Below are 23864 nucleotides of genomic sequence, written 5' to 3'. Positions count from 1 at the left end.
CTACACAGGTTGGAACCTAACAGACATTAACAAATTTTGCTTCCTAGAGTGGGTAAAATATAGCCACTCAATCATCCTAGATGACTTTTTATTTTTCTTTGGTGGTATTCCTGGGACTTGAACTCGGGGCCTGAGCGCTGTCCTTAAGCTTTTGTGTTCAAGGCTCCCACTCTACCACTTTGAGCAACAGTTCCATTTCCTTTGAAATCAGCTCCATTTCTGGCTTTTTGGGTAGTTAATTGGAGATAAAAGGCGCACATACTTTCTTGCCCAGACTGGCTTCGACCCTGATCCTCAAATCTCAGCCTCTGACTAGTTAGGATTACTGGTGTGAGCCACCAGCTCCAGTAGTAGTAGTAGCAGCAGCAGCAGCAGCAGCAGCAGCAGCAGCAGCAGCAGTAGGAGTAGTTTGTACTAAGTGGTTTCAATTCAACATGTCAATTTCTGAGTACAAGATACATTCTTAACAAACCTAACTTCTGCCTTAGAGTGCAACATCTTATAGCATAAAAGAAATATTTCAAAGATCACCCTTAAATATATTTACTTGTTTACATTTTTGTATGATTCTGAGATCACTGTTCATAATGCCTTATAATTACTTGTATATGCATTGGCCTCCCTAATCAACCTGTGAGCTCATTAGAGACGAAGCCCCGTGTTTTTCATCTTTATATCCGTGTGCAAATTCTGAAGGTCCTGGTATGCCATTCTAAAAAGCTTGGACCTTATCCCAAGAGCAATTGGAAGCACTAGAAGCATTTAAATAAGGTCAGGTTTTAATAGAGCTACATTTGCATTTGGAAAGCCCGTTGGCTGCAATGAGGAAAGTAGATTAGAGGCAGGAAGCCAGGTGGCAGTAGCGCAGGTAAATGATGGTGAGGGCCGAAATAAGGGCATCCGCCTGAGGAAGGGAGAGTCAAAGGGCTTCAGGACACAACGGGATGAATCTGATCATTCGTGTAACGCAAGGGATGAAGAAAGCATCACCTTCAGTGACTGATGCTTCTGGCTGTTGAGCCATCAGAAGCTGAAAACAGGAATGTGGGAAAGAAGAGAAGCAGTAATTCCTTCCCAGAACGCTAGGTTCTGTAGAAACACAAGAAATGTACAGGCCTTCTGCCTTACAACCAGGCTTATTCCTTATTTCTTTTCCCCCATAAGTCAAATGAAGTTTCAAAATAATTCTCTATGTGTCTAGAAGGACTGTTAGAAAGCTCAGTGACAAGAGTCTATAGGAAAGTCTATACTGTAGTATCTTACAAATCTAAAAGTTGAGAGCAGATACTCAGTTATACAGGACTGGAGGTGGAAAAGTGATTCTGGTGAAATGAGTTTACAGGCATATCTTTAGATATGAACTTGTGTGTGTGGCTGCGGGGCCGGGGGCATCTGAAAAAAAAATCAACCATCTAAAGCTTTCCAAAATATTGCCTCTCTGGGAGATTACCCTAAGCATGACAAGAAACGAAAAACTCCAGGTTGAAATTTTTATGGAGTTAATTTTGTGGCCTATACCTCATGCTGCACTCAGTTTTAGTGTCCAGATTTCTTCCATGTGCATGAACCAACCTGGATTCACTCACTTCTAGATGACTTCACGTAGGCACATGGCTTTCAAATCCATCTATACACTCAAGCTTTCTACCTGCTCATCTCCAGGTTTGCTATTCCATTTAAACTCCATTCTCATATGCCCAAGTGCCTACTTGGTATCTTCGGCACATGTCAAATCAGCAATCTAAGCATGACATGCCCAGAGCTATTCATCTTTCCCACTCAAAACCTGCTCTCAGACTGAGTCAATATTAGCAAAAGGTTATTTGCTTTGTCTGAAATCCTTGGAGTCAGCCTTGACTCCTTCTCTTTTTCTCACAGTCTGTACCAGTCTATCAGCCATTCTTCCTTTCAGGTCAATTCATCCTCTAAGCATTGCTCACCATTCCACTCCTCCCTTTCTGTCTGAGCCACTGCTGTATGTCTGAGAGATCATTAGCAGAGTCTCCTAGCTCTCCACAGAGTAGCCAATATGCCCACATCTGTAATTCAGATCATGCCATTTCTTGGCTCAAAACCCTTTAATGGCTCAGAATAAAATCAGAAATGCTTTTAATGATCTATTAGGCCCTGGTAATTTGACCCATTTTTCCCTTGACCTCACTCTTAAGAACATAGCAGTAATCTCATCTCATAGCCTTTGCTCGTGTTATATTCTTTTTCTAAAATACCCCCCTTTGATATCTACAAGCCTCATTCATCCCATCCTCAATTCAAACCACATCACATCAGAGAAGACCCCAAGACTCCTCAATAAAGGAGCATCACCACCTTCCTACCCCATAGTTTTCTGTCCTACTGCTAGGTTTTATTTTATTCAAAAGCACTTTTACAACACCTGCACCTTATACTTACTTGTATCTAATATTCCAGTGGTCCATGGACTGTTGCCAGTCAGCAAACTATCTGCTGTAAAGTGTACACACACACACACACACACGCGCGCGCGCGCGCGCGCGCGCGCATATGCATACATCCAGAAACTTGAGAAGGGATGCTTAGGTCTGTAAATCTAATCATAAAAATTAAGGTTGTGCACTGTATATTTCCTTCATTGGCTTTAGAATTTGTGTTCAAAATATCAGTCTCAAAAAGACTACAATATTTTAAATTTTTTAAAAAAGGTTCTTTGATCAAAGATCATCTACACCTGACTTTGAGCTTCAGGAAAATGGCATCATTTTTTAAATCAAATATTTACTAAATATCAACCATGTCATAGGCCTTTGGGGCTCAAACTTGAGGAAGACATAGACAATACCCACTTGGAATTCATAGTTCACTGGAAACATATAAAAAGAGAAACACATAAAAACAAATGGCAGCGAAATGTGAAAGTCCAATAGTACAGACAAGTACTTATTACTTACGACTCAAAGTTTTCTGTATTTGCACCCTTGTAAAGAAAACCAACAGTGGAAGGCCATGATAAGTAGCAAATGAGTGATTGCAGAGCTCTTTCCTGGGGAATTCTTCAGCTACAGACCTATGCCTCCCTTCCAGCTAATGCCAATGCATTTGTGCCTCTTTCTTTAGTACAATCTTACATATTCCAGAACTATCTGTTCATGATGGACTTTAGTGGTACTCAGTATAGTCCATGGCCCAATACTTATCTGGTAATAGAATAAACCAAGAGAATGCTTTTTCAATATTGCTGCTTTTGTATATAGTACATCCATACTCACTCCCAGGAGATATATCTTGTGTTTCCCATAATAGTTTGGCAGAGGGAAAGATTTTCTGTTAAGTGGCAGAAATTGTAAGCAAGAAGTGAGAGTAGAAAGCTCTATTGGTATTCAAATGCTTACAAATATCTCACAGCCAAGTAGTAGTCAGAAAATTTTTGCTTGTTTTGTACTATCTTGAAAAAAGAAAAAGAAAAAAAGAATAGTCCCACAATTTCTCTTCATAGTGCATCCTAAGATAGAATCTCTTATTTAATTGAAGAACAAGTCACCCCACTCTCACCCCTCAGCCCTTCCTGAACACATTTTGGAGGTAGTGGCATGATTCCATAATTACCCCCACCTCCCAAACATTCAAGACATATCTAGAACCAAGCATGCCCTCAACTGTCAACTTTCCTAATCCTTAAAATTCACAATTTCTAAGAAAATATATAATTTAAAATAACAAAACCAGGACAAGGCTTTATTGAGCAATGTGTTGCATAGTACTTTGTTTGTTGCAAATCCTGGGGCTTGAACTCAGGGCCTGGGCACTGTCCCTGAGTCTCTTAGTGCTCAAGGCTAGTGTTATACCACTTGAACCACAGCACTGCTTCTGGCTTTTCTGAGTAGTTAAGTGGAGATAAGAGTCTCATAGACTCTTTTGCCTGGGTTGGCTTTAAACAATGATCCTCAGACTCCTAAGTAGCTAGAATTACAAGCATGATCCACCCGTGCCTGGCTGCCATTTAGTTCATTAATCTTCTCAATGGATCAGGGAGGTAGGTTATGACCCTTTTATAAATAAGGAAGCTGACCCAGTTTGGGTGAGTTGATCAAACTTCAAAATTAGAGCTGAGGGTGGGGTGGGAATAATGGAAAGTATAATGATGATATACACTATTAGAGTTTCTACAGGTGTGTTACAATTACAAATGATCTTTTTCTTTCAAAATTTCTAGTAGATGAGGATAAGGAAAGAAAAGGATGACAAGAAAACAATTAATAACAAAAGAGAGTAGGAGGGAGAGAATGAGACTGAGGCTACTCTGAAGAAGATAAAAGATGGAAGAGTAAGTAGGGAGGAAGGGAGGAGAAAACTGAAGGAATAAGGAGAGAAGGGATGGTTAATTTTTATCATTTCTTTTAAGAAAAAGAGAAAAAATATCCTAATTCCTGAAGGATAAATTTTCTCACATGAAACTTTAAAGGAAAACTAATGGATTGAAACAAAATATGATTGTCAAGAAGTCATTCATTTATTTAATAGCATAGTGCTTCTTACATGGTTAGGGTGAGGCCAAGCACTGAACTCATTACACAATAGTAAACAAGGCTTCCTCATCTTTATAGAGCTCAGAGATCACTTACTTCAAATGTAATAATGTTTCTTTCAGGGAGTATTTCTCAACAATCAATATATTCTTTTCTTTATAAGACCGAAGGACTACTTAATAACAAGAAGGCTTATTCAAATTTCTTGTTAACTTCCTAAACTAACAGTACCCAAGGGTCTGGGTTGATCCAAAGATGAGAGCTGTGAATAGAAACCATGTCCCTGTACTCTAGATTTCCCAGATACCATTATCTTACAGCCTGGTTTAGTGAAGTCATAATTCTTATTTGGATCTACAGAGGTTTCTATGGTGCTAAAGGAAGGAATTAAAAAAAAAAACTATTTCAGGTGCTAACTTAGAACTGATACCCTGTGAAAGTTGAGAACCAAACATTATTTCATTCAAATAGTAAATTAATTCATATAAATTAAGATTCTTTTTCTCTCCTTGCTACTTTAGTTCTCTCCAATCCTTACCTACCCTCCAAATCCCCAACCTACAAAAAGAAAATATCTAAGAGCACCAGATAAGAAATGAGGCTGCAGCTGAGCTGTTACAGCTATTGTTTGCTTCATTTAGGATGATTTGTTTCCGCCATCATTTCAGGCCTTAGTTTACTGTGCACTGTAACTATACGGAGTATATACTATATGAGAAGCATCATTCTTGTTTGAGTAAATACAGTTTAAAAACAAGGAATAAATTCCTATGAGAGAAATAGAATTAGTTCAGAGGTGAGCCAGCGGTGTGGAGCAAGCAAGCTGAGCAAGTACAAGGCTCTGAGTTCAAATCCCAGTACTAACAACAAACAAACAAAATAAACAAATTTCATATCGATGAATTAGGAGCCCAAGAAGAGAATCAAGTGTTGACCATTATGTAACATATTACACAGCAGCATGATGAAAACAAAATGAATAAAAATGAAAGAGGCAAAAGAAATTACAAAAATCTCAATTTCTCAGTCTTTATCTTCACATGTGAGAATATATACCATGTTTTTAAGAACGTATACTATGTTTTATTATTTTGTTAATACTTAGAATGGTTTCACGTTACTCAGCTCATTATCATCATTGCTATCATTATCTTTATCATAACCATCTTCTCAATCAATTATGAAATAATTGCCATTTCTATTGGAATACAACCATAATGTAATCTCTCTCATTTAAACTAACAAAGACAGAACTGAATAAGAAAAGAAAAAGAGGAAAGGAAAGGAGCCACTGTTCCAGTCACTGTCCCCAAGTCTGACCATTCTCTCTCCACTTCATACCAACTGCCCTCAGGAGGGATCCTAATGCTCTCCAGCATGTAAAGACAAGGGATAACTTTTAGTCTCTAGCATCCTTAACTGCCCAGAAAATATGAATTAATTTCCTTTTTCCTCTTGAAACATTCCTTGCTTTCTGGAACAATGCGATGTGTTTATTTTATTTCCAGGGGTTTGTTCTTCTTGATTTTTCTTTTTTCCTGCCTGTTCTTTCTCAGGGTCTTTGTGAACTTCTCTTCATTGTCATTGTGGATGGTTGGCATGCCCAAGGGACTCAGGGCCAGCATTCACATCTCTTTTTTGTTTACACATCCAAGGCAAACTCAATCAGTTTTATAGTTCAATATCATCTGTCTTGTCATAATGTTTAAATGTGCATTCTAGCCGCTAGCATATCACCTGATGGACTTGTAAGCTTTTCAGTATTCCCACTGGATGTTTAATAGCCCCCTCAACATTAATGTGTCCAGTAAAGAACTTGGAGTTCCAATTTGCTCCTGAATCCTACACCTTGTCACCTGTCAGATCTGCTCCTTTTCAGGGCCTCCCAAGTCAGCAAAAGAGAACAATGCCCATACCAAAAATCTAGGCATCAATCAATTCATATGCCACATTGGATTGCTTCCTCTTCAAAAAATAGCTACATATGGGACCATTCTCCCCTCTCCCTGCCACCTCTTAATCTCCATCTCCACCACTGATACTTGAGTCAAGTCAACAGCTCTCTCCTTGTCATCCTTGGGCAACCTCAACCACACTCTACCCTCTAGCTATTCCCCACACGACAGTCACAGTGACCATTTTCAAATCCAAGTCATATCATAATTCCCCTTTGATCAGAGCCTTCCCTAGCTTTCTCCTCTCACTTGTGCTCTTGTTCATCCTAAATCTGTATAATTTATGGCAAGTCTCTCCTCAAATGTTGCTTTCTCACAGCATACCCCTCCATCTCCTATTCTAGTCCTGGTCTTACTTACTCTGATTTGTTTCTATCTGGGTTGTTTATTATCTCTTGTGTGCCACTGAGACTTGTGTCTATCTTAGCCACTCACAGTCCCAGGAGCCTAGAAAAGCACCTGATATACAATGAGCCTCCCAGCAGACACTCTCTAAACAATGGTGACAGCTTCATGATTCACTGGGGACTGGGTCCCTGTCTGTTTTTTTTTTTTTACTTCATCTCCTACCAGTATTTCCCTTTCTCCCTGTGTTCCAATACAACACCTTCATTCCTTCAACCCTTGTGTTACTCTCTACCTAAAGGAGCAGACTTTCTTCATGTATTCATGTGGACTATGCTTTATTTCCTCCAACTAGACCTTCCTGCTAAATATGTGCTCACTGTTAGATTATTTCATTCGATATTTCTTTTTCCCTCTCTGACATGTAGTGGGAGATGTAATGAGAGGGGAACAATCATGCTGTATTCTACTTCTAGACAGAAGCTTTAAAAACTAGCCTATGGTTTATTAGATATCTTTCTTTTCTGCCATCTAGACCAGAAGTACTCCAGATGGAGATTTTTTTGTCACTCTGAGACTTAGAGCAAAAACACACAACCTACGGAAGATTACGCAGCAAGAACTGAGAACAAGCTTAGTTGTCATAAGCCATGGAGGTGTGAGGCTGGTTAGTTACAGGAGCATAATTTAGCCTTTTCTCCTGCACAGTGTTTATCATCATCTAAAAGTCTAATATGCTTCTTTTTGATTACTTGTTCAATATCTTCCACTGGAATGCTAGCTCGTGGGGAAAGGGATTTTGTCATTTTAAGTACAGATAATAAATATTTATAGCATTTATTAATGGAAAATGTGCTTTTGGGATAGTTAGTGCTGTCCACTCTATCTTGAGTGGGTAGGTATTCTGGAGCTGTTTTATTTCCCTTTAGAAAAAATGGATAAAGAGACAGTTAACCCAACAGTTTTCCTCTTTTGAAATCAACATACTGGGCTGGGAAGGTGGCTCAGGGGTAGAGCGCTTGCCTTGCATACCTGAGGCCCTGGGTTCGATTCCTCAGCACCACATAAGCAAAGTGGCGCTGTGGCTCAAGTGGTAGAGCGCTAGCCTTGAGCTGAAGAGCTGAGCGACAGTGCCAGTGCCCAGAGTTCAGGCCCCACAACAGGACTCCCCCCCAAAAAGAAAGAAAGAAAGAAAGAAAGAAAGAAAGAAAGAAAGAAAGAAAGAAAGAAAGAAAGACAGAAAGAAAGAAAGAAAGAAAGAAAGAAAGAAAGAAAGAAAGAAACATCCTGTCATCTCTTCTCTCCCTCCATCCTGTGTTGATAAAGTGGTGGGCCTGCATAAGCTCATCCCTGACGAGGGGCAGCCAAGAGAGATTTTGATCCACACAAACACCAACACATGTTTTATACTCTCCCCTCTCCCCTCCTCCCTCTCCCTTTCTCTTCCACTCTCCTCCCCTCTCACCCCTCTCTGCTGAACTTCATACTTACAAGCATGTGCTCTAACACTTGAGCCACACCTCTAGATGCTTGTGTTTAAGGTAAGGTTATTTTTTAAGGTAGGATCTCTATGGCTGGCTAATCTAGGCTATGATCCTCTACTTATGTTTTTCTCCAACAACGGAGATGACAGAAGAGCTCCATTCCATCCAATCATAGTCATCTGTCACCATGACCAGACATTGGTTCAGATGGAGTCTAATTTTCATTCCCATGTTGGCGTGGAACCTCAATAACCACATTGGGCATAAGTTCCTTCCAAAGGAAGGAAGAAAGGAAGAAAGAAAGGGAGGAAGGGGGGAAAAGGAGGAAGGTAGAGGAAAGGAAGGAAGGGAGAGAGGGATGGAGGTAAGGAGGGAGGGAGGGAGGGAAGAAGGAAGGAAAGAAAGAAGAAAGGAAGGAAGGAAGGAAGGAAGGAAAGAAAGAAAGAAAGAAAGAAAGAAAGAAAGAAAGAAAGAAAGAAAGAAAGAAAGAAAGAAAGAAAGAAAGAAAGAAGGAAGGAAAAGTAACATGAATAAAAGAAAGTAAGAAAAGTAAACAAAATGAAAGGGGAAATAAATTAATCCTGAACATTGACCAAAGAGAAAATTGCTGGTCTATATAATGTCATCATGGAGACTCAATTTTCAAAGGAAAAGACAGTGGAAAATCATCTAAATTTCCTGTCTTCCTCTTCTCATAAGTGTCTGTTCCAGTGATGAAAAGCTTTCTATACCTGCTTCTCCAAGGGACCGTCCATTCTCTTTCCTTACTCCTGGTGATGGAGAGTTCCCTTTCCCACCCAGTCCTTGGACCATTATGAATTTCATTTAAGTCTGTGCTCTAGCTCTCCACACCTCATCCCTCGTCCCACCCTGGCACCACAGCAGGCTACTCCTTCCCTATAGGCCACTGGTGGCCTGCTTGAAGCAAGAGTGAATTGAACATTATCAGAAGACCATCTTCTTTGGTGAACAGATTGAATGGGGGTAGGAGGTAAGAGAATTTGGGATCACTTTAGAGGCTCTTGCGGTAACTGGGGTTCAAAATGACGGTGCATTTACAAGGGAAATGGCAGGGAAAATTAGGGAAATAAGGGAAATTTAGACATCAGATTTGTCAGAATATAGTGAATAATTATCATAACTCTCTGTGAGGTTCTTTGGAAGTCCTACAAAGAAATTTGCAGTTGAAGTGTAGCTCAGGAATAGAGCACTTGCCTAGCATGCACAAGGCCCTAGTTTAATCCCCAGCATGAAGGGGGACAGGGAAAAAAAACTCTCCTTGAGCTTTGAAATGTATTGTTGAGTCAAAAGCGTCACACTCACTTCACAAAGCCTGGGCATCCAACCCATGTCCTACCTGACCTGGGCTTCAACTCCCCTGTCTCTTGTGTACTGTATAGGTGTGTTTTCCTTGGCAGAGAAGAAGAAGTCTCAGACAGGAAGTGAGGACTCCACACCCTGTCTCTTAGGATGAAATGTCTCTATCAGTCTGTTCACATAACTGGCCAATGGCCAAAGGAAGATTCTCTACTTAGGGAATGAGGGCTGTCAAAATGATTGAACCAAAAGAATTTAATTTGCTTTTTTTTACATCTTCAAACAATGTCTCAGCATACTGATAAAGACTACCAGATGTTATGGAAATTTAACAGTATTTAGGCCTCCTTCATCTCAGTTTGGGAAGATACAAACAGTGGCATTTTTTTTTATTTTAAAAGGCCTGAATTTGAATCTCTACTCTCTCACAGCAGTGGGACTTTGAACAAGGGCCATAAACCCCCTGGTCTACAGTTTCCTCATGTGGAAAAGCAAAATAATGATGCTCAGATCATTATAACTGAGAAACTGAGAGAGTAAATGAAGGTTAAATGCTAAGTTTGTGCCTGCTACAGAAAAGTTCTGTGACCAGCAGAAAGGATGACTTTTGGTTGATCATCATTGTGATTTGACTCCAAAATATAAGGTTCTTCATTTTCTTGGCATCAACAACTCTGGATAGCTCTCTGAAAGTGGCCTAAACCATTCTTTGGGTTATCTTTGGCCTCCATGAAGGTCTTATCTTCTCCAGCGTATCAGCTGGGTCTCATGCCCCCTCCCTCCACCCCTTCTTAAACTGATTCTGCTAGTACCTTGAAGCTCAAAGTCATTATCCTTTTCTGGATTCCTAGCTTCCTAACCTACATGAGTTTGCTTTTCAGGAGCCCCTCATCTTGAGTTTCCTTAGGAATCCATTATCTAGTTCACCATCAAAAGTTCCAGATCTATAGCCTCTTCTTGGTGAGAATTGACTGTGGGGTCAGCACCCAGAGACAGTTAAGATGCAAGAGATCAGCAGGTAGAATGTTTCTGTCACACTGGGCTAGGTAGTGCCTGACTACTTCCTGCTTCTACTCCCTGAAGGCAATACAATGCAATGGCAAAGAACCAGATACAAATCATACTGACATGTTCAATTCTGCTAAGTAACCTGGAGACTTCTTTGTAGCTATTTGCTCTTCCAACAAATGGAGTATTAAATTTTGAATTTTTTAGGATGGTTAAATGAGTTAATACCATTAAAATGCCTAGTTCACTGTCTGCCCCATACTGTATACTTACTAAAAGAATTGTTGTTGTTATGCTGATTATGACTATTAGTCCTAGAGTAAATGGAGTCCATTCCTCATCATGACCTACCATGTAAATTTCTACCCATCAGTGATTTATCATGCACAATTCTTGATTTCTGCCCCTAAGCTATCTATCTGACAACTCTAAGGCAATGACTGCTTTCTTAAAAAAAATTGATCATTTGAGTAAATGCCCAAAAGTGGGATTGCTGGGTCATAGGGGAGCTCTATGTGAAATCTTTTGAGGAACCTCCATACTGCTTTCCAAAGTGGATGAACAAATTTACACTCCCACCAACAATGCAATAGGATTCCCTTTTGGCCACATCCCCTCCAGCATCTGTTGTTATTAAATTTCTTGATTATAGATATTTTAACTAGGGTAAAGTGGAATCTCAACGTTGTTTTGATTTGCATTTCTTTTATGGCCAGAGAAGTTGAGTATTTCTTCATGTGTCTATTGGCCATTCTTATTTCTTGTTCAGAGAAGTCTCTCTTTAAGTTTTTAGCCCACTTATTAATGGAGAAGTTCTTTTTTTGTTTGAGGATTTGTCTTTGAGGGGATTTAGTTTTTTGAGTTCTTAGTATATTTTAGATATGAGGCCCTTGTCTGCTGTATGGCTAATGAAAATCTTCTCCCAATCCGTGGGCTTTCTATTGATGTTGCTAGCTATGTCCTTTTCTGTGAAGAACACAAACAAGGCCATACTAAAGCTACCAGCACAACTGTGCCCTGCATCTTGTATATACATTTATCTAACTTGGGAAGGAAAGGAGAATAACAAAATGGTGAAACAAGGACACAGGATGACCCATTGCAACAAGGATACTCACAAGACACTATATTGGAAATGAACTTTACAACTTTGGGGTGGGGGAGAAGAGGAGAGGGAAGGGATAGTAGCAGAAAAACAAAAGATGGGGTAACAATGCTTAACAAAAATATACTCATTACCTTACTCATGTAATTGTAACCCCTCTGTACAGCATCTTTACATTAAAATTAAATTTTAAAAAGTGTTTGTAAAATTCTTAAGAAAGGGAATTATTGCATCATAACCACCCCCCCCCAAAATATAGTGGCTTGATTTCAATCATATGCATGTTACAGATGACAAAATATTCAATCTTCTTGGAAACGCACTCTCTGTGAGTGGTAAACAGAACAAGGGACACCATCTCTACTTAGCAGGTGACCTGCTTGAGATCACACATCCAGAAAAAGGGGAAAGCAGGACTAGAATTAAACTTTTAGAACTCCCAGTTACCCCCTCTTAACTCCTAGGTGAGTTCCATTTGGTTCAAAACTTCTGGATCTGATAGACTGAGAAAAAGGAATGTAGCCTTAGCAGCTTGACCTGTGGTCATGCCAAAAACTCTGAGTGAAGAGAGAAGCAAGATGAGGGTGCGAAGAATTCTATAGCTCCAAAGACCCCTACACGCCAATCCCTTACTTTCTAGACAAGAAAGAGATGTGACTATCACTTTCTTGGTTTATAACAGAACCGTGATGAAAATGCAAAGAAGAAAATAAATTCAGATGTTAACTTGAGAAATAAGTGGACTCATCATCCCCAGATTTTTCTAGTGCCACTTAATCAATTTACATTTGTTGAGCACCTACTACATGTTGGAACTTATACCAAATTTTGGGATCTAGAGGAGGAAAAGACCATTTCCAAGACAAAGCTTTTCTCTCACATACATTCAACTATAATTGTAAGAAATACTAAGCAATTGATGAGAACAAGCACTATACTTTACACATAAGGTATTTTAAACATTAGTTAATTCCAGAAGGGTGGACACACTATTATTATTCCTACTTTAAAGTTGAAGAAACTGAGGCTTAGAGAATTGTTGGAAAATTTCCCATGGAATAGTTAATATAGCTAAGATTTCAAAGAGTCAAAAAGTCAAATCCTCACATTAGTCTACTCTACTGGAAAGAGATCAACTCCTTTGAAAAGTGCCCCCAGCCGGGCACTGGTGGCTCATGCCTATAATTCTAGCTACTCAGGAGGCTGAGATCTGAGGATCACAGTTCAAAGCTAGCCTTGGCAGAAAAAGTCCATGAGACTCTTACCTCCAATAAACCACTAGAAAACCAGAAGTGGCGCTGTGGCTCAAGTGGTAGAGTGTTCGCCTTGAGCTGAAAAGCGCGGCAACAGCACCCAAGCCCAGAGTTCAAGCCCCATGACTGACAAAAAAGAAAAAGAAAGAAAAGTGCCCCCAAATCATCAGTGTAATAGTTCACTTCTGCCTAGGAAGAAGATATGAGGATGGAGCCCATAGCACAGCAGAATGGTGCTCTCCTGGGGTGTAGGCATAAAGAAGGTATGTCAGAAATTCATGAGCAGATCGTTCAGAATTCACTGTCTGCTCTACAGGCAGAATCATACCTCAGACATTTTCAAAGAATCACCTCTTGAGAATCCGCAGCAGGTCCAGCCAGGGTGCTTGCTGACAAGGTTCTAGAAACAGAAAAGCAAGGAGTGGGAGTTGGTAAGGGAAGTGGCGGGGATGGGGTGGGGAGAGTATGGGGAGAGACAGCCTGAAGAGATTCTTCAGTTGCATTGCTATTAAAACTGTTCTTTGACTTTCAAAGCCTGGACAAACAGTCCAATCCATACTTTAACCCCCTTCAATAAATTACATTAAAAAAAAATTCAACTGGTGCAGAATTTATTGATCTGCATTGACAGCGAACTTCACAAATTCATACAAAAGAGTTTTCTCATCATAGAGTCATTTAAAAAACTTGTTAGTTCAGAGGACTCATTGCAAAGTTCACTTGCAGTATGAAAGAAAAGACAGATAATGTATAAAATTGAGTCCAGTTGCTCTCTCTTCCTTCCTTCTATGTGTGTCTCGGGATTTTTTCTTTCTCAATTAATTGAATTTTTCAGCATATCTTCAACCATATTCCCTTCAATATCATAGATAAAATTCAGAAGCACCAACTTGACTTTTTCTTCCTATAAGGAGCAATAAAAATCTCTCCAAGGGTTTTAACCTATCAAAACTAGAACTCAGTGTTAGAATTGACACAAAGCTGATTTCGGGGGAAACCAGGACCTTGAGAGACCGCTCTTGACCTCTGTTCATGAGAGATGAAGGTAGCAGTCATCAACGGAGGAAGACTTGATGGGATTTTCAGCCTCCTCATGGAATCAATCCCATCACTTTATCTTCTGGATTCCAAAATACACAACTTTAGAGCACTTGCCTCGCATGCATGAGGCCCTGGGTTCGATTCCTCAGCACCACATAAACAAAAAAGAAAAAAGCTAGAAGTGGTGCTGTGGCTCAAGTGGTAGAGCACTAGCCTTGAGCTGAAGAGCTGAGGGACAGCACCCAGGCCCAGAGTTCAGGCCCACGACCAGACCCAAAAAAATAAAAATAAAATAAAAACAAAATACACAACTTTGTTCTCAGCTAAATACAATGGGTCTCATCACATAATACAGTCTCATGTCTGCAATCTGTCCTTTGTCACCAGCCCCTAAGCCTTGGAGGAAGATATTGAAACTGCCAGGCTGCTTTGCTGGATATTTTACAACAGGGTCAAGGAACCACTAGAAGATTCACAGAAGAACTGTGGTGGATTTATCTGAAGTTAGCCTTTTGAGACTAAAGTTTTATGGAGGTTTTATATCAAAAAGAAACATTATAATCTTTGTTGAATTTATCAGAAGGCCACAGGATCTGCAGTTAAGCTACCCCAGTGAAATTATTGTCCCCCCCAAACACTTATTGATTGTATATCCTTGATATGTTATTTAACTTCTTAAGCGTCAGTCCCCCATCTGTAGAGTAGAGATAAAAGGAGCCTTCCCAACATATGGTTGAGAATGAAGTGAGGTAAATAGATGCATAGTTATGATAACTTCTGGCTCAACAAGTGGAAATTATTTGACTTAAATGTGACATAACTTATCATAATCCAATAATTTATCTGTGCCTTATGGTGTAGGACACAGATACTGGATACTCTATGAAAACTATTCTTTTTTTTGGGGGGGGGGGTCCGGTCGTGGGTCCTGAACTCTGTGCCTGGGCACTGTCCCTCAGCTCTTCAGCTCAAGGCTAGCGCTCTACCACTTGAGCCACAGCACCACTTCCAGCTTTTTTCTTATGTGGTGCTGAGGAATCGAACCCAGGGCCTCAGGTATGCAAGGCAAGCGCCCTACCACTGAGCCACCTTCCCAGACCCTGAAAACTATTCTTAAGCCATTAATCTAAGCAAAACAGTATTTACTGCAAATCAGGCTACCTCACATTGAAAAGTTCTGAAGTCTAACCCAATTCCCATGTTGTCTTTGCAGGAAGTAATCTCAGATCCAAATATCATAACCCTTTACCTCTTATATTTTATTGATCATGGTTAAGTATGTGTGTTTCACCTCCTACCTCTCAATACTTTGGTATCCCATTATAGGGTGTGTCTAATTTTTTCTGGAAAGAGTCTAATTGGCTATGTTGGGGGCATCCAAACAAAATAAAGTTATTTCTTACAAATCTTTAAATTGCTAAGCCCAAGATCAGGGTGCAAGAAAAGGTATTTTTTTTATTTTAAGGAACCTTGTGCCTACTATTCTCATTTGCACCACCATACCACCCATATATAAGCACTTGGGCAATAAGTAGCAGCTGTCATGAATATTTGCTGATATGCACTTTAGACTATGTTTAAAAAATTAAAGACATCTGAAATATAGACCTTAGAATGTGATAAACACATGGTAGATGAAGTACAATGACATAAACTTGTGTCCCCCTTTCAAAGGCATTACAGTTGGCTTGTTTACTGCATTTAAAGCCACTTAATGCAATGTACAGTTCATCTATATTTAATCTGGTACAATGAGTTATTTGAGAGACATCAGATTGTTATCTGCCTTTTCTTGTAACTAGACTATATTATGGGTAACGCATGAGCATATAAATGAATATAAGTCATAGATGATCAATAGAACAAAATAAAATTCACACTTGACACCAACTAAATCACTATTATAATGAATTAATGGCTACAGTTAGAAATGGGTTGAGACTGTTTTTGGCAAACCTAAGAAAAATATTAAAGAAGAAGATCATCAAATGAGGACAGAAAGCTTCAGCAACCATACTTATTTAGTTGACATACATTTCTTAAGCATCATGATATACCAAGCCCTTCACAGGATCAAAGAGGGAATGAAAGGGTCACAAGAATCTGGTCTTTCCAGTAAAAGGGATCAAACAAACAAGAAAAGAAAATAAATGAGTAAATAAGATAAGCTTAGATAAATGCCATGAAGAAAATAAAACTGGGCAACAGGATGAAGAATGACTAAGCATGCAAAAATGTAAAACAATAAATAGTATCTAAAAGGTCTCCTTGGCTTTATTGAGGCATTTTTTCATATCTGTTTCTATATTCATCTTCCCAAACCTCCTCATGTGCAATGCAACCTATCTAGCATCAAGTATACAATATAATGTCTCTTACATATGAAGCCTCCAATCATATTTGGCTGGATTAATTTTTTTAAGAAATCATTTTCTCTAATTTTAGGATACAGAGAAAGGAGAAACAATTGCTTTCTTAGAAGGAAAAATAAATCAAAATCAGGGGGGATAAAATCTTTAAGATAAAAGGAGAACAGAGAGGAGAGGCCCAGTAAAAAAAAAAAAAGAAAAATCACATCCATCTTTGGAAAACAACTGGAAGTGTGGGGTTAACATGGCAGGGAAGTAACTGGAATGTCAGTAAATTCTGGTTATGGGAAGGCAGTGAAAAACTTTCCATACCATCCCAGGAGGTTTGGACCATCTTTTCTTAGGCAGTGTAGGAGCTAGCAAAGATTTTACACAAAAGAGCTACACATTAAGGTCTGGGAGATGAAAAAAAGCACCTGAGCACCTGAGAAACCAATGGCTAGAGGGAGGGGAAAATCAAACATGGCTACAATGGTTTGGTTGAGAGGCCAGGTTGATAGCACAGACAAAGAGACACAATGTGAATTCAAGACATATTAATGACAGAATTGATAGGATCTGTTATCTGAAGAGCAATTGCAGCTGAACCAATTGCATCTGAGCCCAGAAGGAACTAGAAAGGGTGACTGAACAGGCGATGATGTTATTTCTTATGGCGTATCCACATGAGAGACTGAGATATGTAACTTATCTTAAGCAAATAAATAGCTTGAGCAGGGGGCAATTCTGCCAGCAAATACAGAATAATTTTCTTCTTAGTCTATATGAGAGCTGGAACCAAGAGACATTCCAAATCCTTATGGGGTCAGCTTCCAGCATGGACTCTGACTTTCAGTTGGCAAATTTGACAAGAAGTCTTTGTAGCTGGGATGCCAGCCATTGAACTGTGCCCGCTAACTCATCTTTACAAGGAGAGTTTGTCTGCACAGCAGTGGCTTGCAAGTGAATATTTTGCATAAAAATTCATGAGGTGCAGTATTCGTTTCAGCTATGTTATAAAGTAGTAAAAGGGAGAAAGGGGGAGGGAGAGAGAAAAGTTCAGCCCAGCACTCAGATAGGGTTCATTTTGAGTGATGATTGCAAGCCATCCTTGGAAATTACAGATGCTACTTGGTTCACTATTATTTTGCAGCATCTCCAGTAATCTTCCGTGATCATTTATAACAGCATGTCTGATGACTTTCAAAACGTAACGGGAAAGGGTACTTCTGTGAAGCATGTCTACTCAAAAGAAAAATCAATCTTGGCTGCTGAGGGAGTGAACTTTGTACCACCACGATTAGACAGTTAGCGATTTCAACATATAAAAATAGGAATGGCAGGGGTCCAGTGTTCCAACGTATATGGGTGTATAATATGTGCTCCAGTTGCTTGAACAAGTTAGGAATTCTCCTATCAGCCAAACAAAACACAATGTGTGCCAAGAATCCAAATTGGCACACTCCAATAAAAAATAATCATGAACTCTGTTATAACTACTAATGTTTACATAATGCCTTTACAAGGTGCTAAGGACTTGTCATACACCTGAGCTGCTGATCATCAAAAACTACCCCATATTTCCCAACCTCCTTTTTTTTCTCTGACAATCACTTCTATTACGGAGAATGTTTCTTTGACATCTGTGTTCCCATCTTTCAAGGGCAAGCTCAAAACCTCCCTCCCTGTAAAAGACAGTCTGGTTATTTTAACTCTTACAAAGGAGGTATATTTTATAATGCATAAAGATCTCTGAAAGGCAGTGCAGTGTGGTAGGAGGGTAGCAATAGTTAGAATCAGAACGCTTGGATTACAGTACTCATTCTACAATCTATTAGCTATATAAGTTAGGTTCACCTTTTATGCTCAAAACAAAGAATCTATCTTACATAATTTATATTTGGTTCAAAAGAGATGACCTATATAAATGTTATAATTTTTACAGATTACATCCACATCCATGGCATATTAGGTACTTCACTGTATTTACCTCAGAGGATTATTATGACTAAATAACTTACATAAAATACTTAGTTCAGTGCCTTTGGTATGTAATAAATGGTCAATTAATGAGGATTATTATTATGTAAATTGTTGTTTCGACAGATATGAATTAAGCACATACTAAGTACAAGATGTTGCAATGGATATAACAGTTCATTCGTCTTCTGAATAATTTATCAAATTATAAAACCATTTCTGTCATCATAGTATAATGTAGTGATTAGAAGCATTGCAACTGAAATCAGGTCACCTAGGATCTAAGCCTAATCCTAATTCTTTACGATTGTGTAACCCTGGGCAAGTTACTTGACCCATCCATGTCCCAGTTTTCTTATCTATAAAGAGAGAAGAACAATAGATCCTTAAACACAGAGTTATCATAAACGCAATATTATTAGCTATGAAAAGAGCCTAAATAGCATTTACCAGTGTGTGTTAAAGTGTTATTAATGTTTTTAGTGTAATTACATCATAACTATTTGTTTCCTTGTGAATCAAGAGAAACTGTTGTACAGAATGGACTCAATTATCCATTTTCTGAATCCTCTGACTGCTCCTATTTCACCTCTTTTCTCCTTTCTTGCCATTTCCCAATGCACCCTCCACATTCTAGCCAGAAACCACTTTCTAAGGGATCTGGGCTCACCGTGTTAGAACTTGCAAAGGATCCTTAATGTGCTCTCTGAGGCTTTCTATTGCCTGGCGTCACCTGCATCTGCCTCTGCCTCTGCCTCTTCTACAGCTCATCTCAGCCAATTTTCCAGTCCATCCTGTTAGCGTTGCCATGGAGATGTCTTGGGAGAGATTAACCCACCCTCTCCAGGACCATTCAGGAGCAACACATTCCCATTTTTAAGAAAAATAACACAAATTCTCTAGTTCTTTCTTCCAATCAGAGTGCCACTGCCACAGTTCTTCTGTGTAGAAATTCTGAAGTCATCTTGTTTAATTGACCGTCCAATCAAAACAATCCATTACCTTCCAGAGTTTCCTATCATTTGTCCAGGAAGTTTTCCTTTCCTGGATTCCCACATTCATTGCACTCAACAAGGAGTAATTCCATTTATCATTGCTACATTTTATTCAATACTCACTTTTTCAGAGAAGGCTCCTCATAGTCTCAGGAAGATGCAGTCTTTCATAATGCTTTACACCAGCTGGAAGATCCGATAATACGTGCTTTCCTAAAGCAGGATTCCTAAACTCAGTGATTTTTGTTACCTAGAAAATATTCAAATGTTACTCTGACTTAATATTTATAGGGTCATATTACTCATAATGAAACACTGACTGATAGAATCATGCAAATCAAAAGGTACTCATTATGTCAGTAGCTATGGATTATTGATCAATGTTTTCTTTGTTCTTTTTTATTGGTCATCGTTATATTGGTCAATGATTTGTATTTAATTTCTTTTCATTGTGTAGGCTTATTTTTAATTATTATATATGAATTGTAGAAAAGGTTTTCTATGTGATATTTCATACATGCACATAATGTATTTTAATCAAATCCACCCCCTCCATTACTCTTTCTTATCCCCCAACTTCTTTTCAACAAGGATAAGAAATGTTTCTACTATATATACAACTTCCCTTCACCATCTTTATCTCTCAACCCTCCTACCCCCATGAGTTGCCTCATTTCATATTTGTCATCCATTTTGTTCTTCTTTATGTCTCAATTCCTAATATAAAAGAGAACATGAGATATTTGTTTGGCTTATTTTACTTAATATAATGATCTCCAGTTTCATCTATTTTTCTGGAAACAGCATGTCTTTATCCTTCTTCATAGTTGAATAATTCTTCACTGTGTATATATATATATCATGTTTTCCTTAGCTATTCATTGCTTTGTGGGCACTTAAGCTGAATATATATTATTTTATAATATATATTATATATTATTCATCTCTCTATGATGGGTGCTAGAGATAGAGAAAATTTAAATACATACCCAGATCTGAACAACAAAAAGGTCTTACTTATCTGAAAGGAGGATGTAGAGGTCTCTAGGTAACTGTGTTGTCTGTTTCAAGGTTACATCTGAGCCAGGCATTGGTGGCTCATGCCTATAATCCTAGCTACCCAGGAGTCTGAGATCTGAGGATTGCAGCTCAAAGCGAACCCGGGCAGAAAAGTCCATGAGACTCTTATCTACATTGAACCACCAGAAAACCAGAAGTGGCACTATGGCTCAAGTGATAGAGCCTTGGGCTCAAGAGCTGAGGGACAGAGCCCTGGCCTAGAGTTTAAGCCCCATGACCACCACCATTAACAAAAAAAGATTACATCTGATATAGTATAACAATTACTTCATTTTATTCTTGCAACAATTCTAGATGTTAACTATTTTCATCTTCATTCTATAGATGAAGAAACTAAATTTAGAGGTGTTAAATAACTTTCCAAAAGTCATAACTTGATGAGGGATTTGAACCCATACATGACTGTTTCTACAATCTCTATTATCCTACTATAAAAATTCCAGAAATAATTTCAGTAATGCTGAAATGCAGTTTCCAGTCAAAAGAAACTCACAGTCTAGACATATATTATAAGAATCACAACATGAACAAAAAAATCATCTGAGGGCTTTCTGAGCTTATCTCTGCCTCTAGCCATTTCTTTCTTTAAAGTGTGGGCTTTGTTTCTCAGTGACAGTTGCCAGATCCACAGTACACATGCTCTTTCCCCACCACGTCAGCCTACAGATTACTTCCAAGTAAAATCACCTTAATACACCATGTCAATTTTGATAAAATTGGGAAGATAGACTGGGGTAAAATAATGAAGGGCTTCAAGAATTCAGATTCTTTTTAATAAAAATCTCTTTCTCTTCTGGTATTATATTGAAAGTCCCTGAACACAAAAACACTACATGCACAGCAAGATTTTAAACTCTAATTCTGGTATCAATGCAAAGATCCATAAGAAAGGAGAGACAAGCATAGAGAAGATACTGTGTTATAGCCAAAAAGTAGATAGTTGGTAATAAAAGTGAAAAGAAAATGGAGAATGGAAAAGATACTCTAAGTGTCTAGATAACAGTAGAAAAAAGAAAAAAATGGACACCAACGTTTCATTCCATGACTGGGGTGAATACTATGAATTGCATTGTTTCTCCTAAGGTGATGTGTAGACGTATAATTTATGTGTCCATATATAACTGGGACAGGAAGATGGGTAGACCAATGGGTATCTGCTGAAACAGCAAGGTTGGGTATGATTTTCATGGTAGTCAAGGTAGAGAGACAGTTCAAGCATAGATTTTAAGGATAAGTCCTTGAAATGTAACTCCATTCAGAATATTTCAGTCATTCAGTCAATAAATGTGTGCTGAATACCAGCCTTGCACCAGACATCATTCAGCATGCTAGAGATTTTCAGAGAGCAAAGTTCCAGTCTTCCTGCTGCTCCCAAATCAGGAAAGGAACATCCAAAGACACAGAGAGAAAACAAGATGCCCTTTCTTCAGAAAGAATTAGTGGTCAGCCACATTGTCTTATTTCTGTCTTTCTTATCAGGAACTTAGAAAACTAATACCACAGCTGTTTAAGGCATAATTATACAAAAATGTTGTCACTATGGACCATATTTGGGATATTAGAACTGTCCATCAGACAGGCTAGGTGTGATTAAAAACAAAGTAACAGATCTCCAAAAACTTCTCTAGAATGAATAACTATAGGGACATCAAGGCATTGTTTTTGACCATTCAGGTAATGTCCAAAGTGGGATAAGACCTTAGACAGAGGGAAGAAAAGAAGCAGGCTAAGGAAATCAAGAATGTGATCTATGACTAGTTTTTGAAGAGGAATGTGACTATTCTAACAGAAATTTAATCCATATGTTCCAAGTTCTTTTACATTCTACACACAGCTCTTTGATGTCCTGAGATCTTTCCCATTCTTTTTTTATGAGACTTGTTAAGCCATATCACTTCCAAATTGGAGATTGTGTTTTACTTAGAGTAAACAAGCTCACACACCAGCAACCCAGAGTTTAGGTCAAAGAAGGAAAGGTACAGGACACAGTAAACATGTAGAACTTAAAGATGATTTCCTTGCTTGACTTATGTGATGCACATGTAAGGGGATATGACCCAGTCAAGCACAAAACGGGCCTATAAAGCCAGTGAATGTTCTTAAGTGCAGCTGCTGTAGGCATAGGATGGGGTGGGAGGAAACATACTTGATGGGGGACACATGAAGTCATCACAGAGGAAATGATTTTTTAACAAATGTGAAGGAGAAAATATTTTAGCTAACACACAGCCGAGAAATTGTTTTATCCTTGGGAAGCCCTGGGGAATCTCTAAAGACCCTCTCATCACAACAGTGCTGGAATGGAGGTATTTTGTCAAAAGAACTTTACAAAGCAAGTTTTCCTGGAAGAATATTTTTGCCTGTAGGGTTTTCATGGATTTGTGGAATGGCAAATAAGAACCAAAACCACCGTAGGAATAGAAATAAGAAGAAATCTTTACTATATAGATTGCACTTAAGCAATTTCATTCATAAGGATCTGCCAAGGATCTTCTGTTTCTCCATTTCCACTAAAGCAGAAACAAATCAATACCAAGATGGGATTGGCTCAGTCATCTACAACATGCATGTTGCAAGAAGCACCAGTGATGCATTATTTTGCTTTAAAATCCATACCATTTCCTTTAAGTAATTTTCTCTTCCTGTAGGACACTACATATTACACTATGTACTTTCATTGGTCCTTTATGGAATTTTGTGATTTGTAGTGAAGAATGATTTAGTCATTTTAATGGTCCACTGCCATCTACAGAGGATAAAACTCTGACAAATGCAGGATCCATTGCTTGCCAAAACTGGTACCTAAATATCGAAGCACTTAGGACATAAAGTGCTTGGCGCAAGAAATAAAAATTAGAAAGTTAAAGAAGATCTGGGGGAAAAAAAAGAAAATCAGCATGAGTGGGAGTGAGTAGGCTGGAAGAAACTCTGAGAATAAACAAAAAATTTTAAGTACAAACATTTCTTCAGAATTTTGTAAGAGCCACCTGTGAGGTACAATTCAATGTAACCCTGTGATCCTATGTCAAGTAAAATCTGACAAAGGAGTAAAATTCTGACTCAACATGGGAAGGGAATGAACACAGAGTCAAGCCATGCAGATGCTGGGGAATGGAAACATCTGGCTTGCATTTGGAAAGAACAATTTCTCTCTCTATCACTCATTCCTAACCACAGTTCTGATAGATGCAAAGATGCAGAGGAATTCCAAAAGTAGACATCATGACCCAGAGTGCTCTCTGGATAATGCTGGAATTTCCATCAACTATATTGATATCCACATCCATTACCTAAGCCAATGAGATTTAGTGCCTAACACAGTGTCTGACACAGCATGACTCAATGAACACTGAAAAAACAAATGGTCCACAAAAGTAATGAGTCAGATGTGGGCAGGCCTTTCCAGAGGGGTGGGGGAGAGGGGAAGAAATGGGGTCTGCAAAGAATCAGA

At 38.8% G+C, this 23864-nt stretch overlaps 1 long non-coding RNA gene across 2 annotated transcripts in view; it reads right to left on the bottom strand.

Moving 5' to 3' along the window:
* Positions 1 to 23864, bottom strand: part of LOC138816264 (uncharacterized) — a 353466-nt gene that overhangs the window by 84414 nt on the left and 245188 nt on the right. The window contains exons 5-6 of one of the 2 annotated variants that reach the window (XR_011368597.1): positions 19457 to 19583; positions 13298 to 13369 (exon numbers count right to left, since the gene is read on the bottom strand). This is a non-coding gene — a long non-coding RNA (uncharacterized lncRNA). Of the gene's footprint in view, positions 1 to 13297; positions 13370 to 19456; positions 19584 to 23864 lie in introns of those variants that run through there. The other variant, XR_011368598.1, reaches the window with a different exon arrangement.

Source organism: Dipodomys merriami, unplaced genomic scaffold, assembly GCF_024711535.1.
Source record: "Dipodomys merriami isolate MVZ:Mamm:240054 unplaced genomic scaffold, mDipMer1.0.p SCAF_11, whole genome shotgun sequence".
NCBI classification, from domain to species: Eukaryota; Metazoa; Chordata; class Mammalia; order Rodentia; family Heteromyidae; genus Dipodomys; species Dipodomys merriami.
The sequence above is the reverse complement of the archived record's forward strand: the minus strand, read 5'-3'. Positions and strand labels throughout refer to the sequence as shown.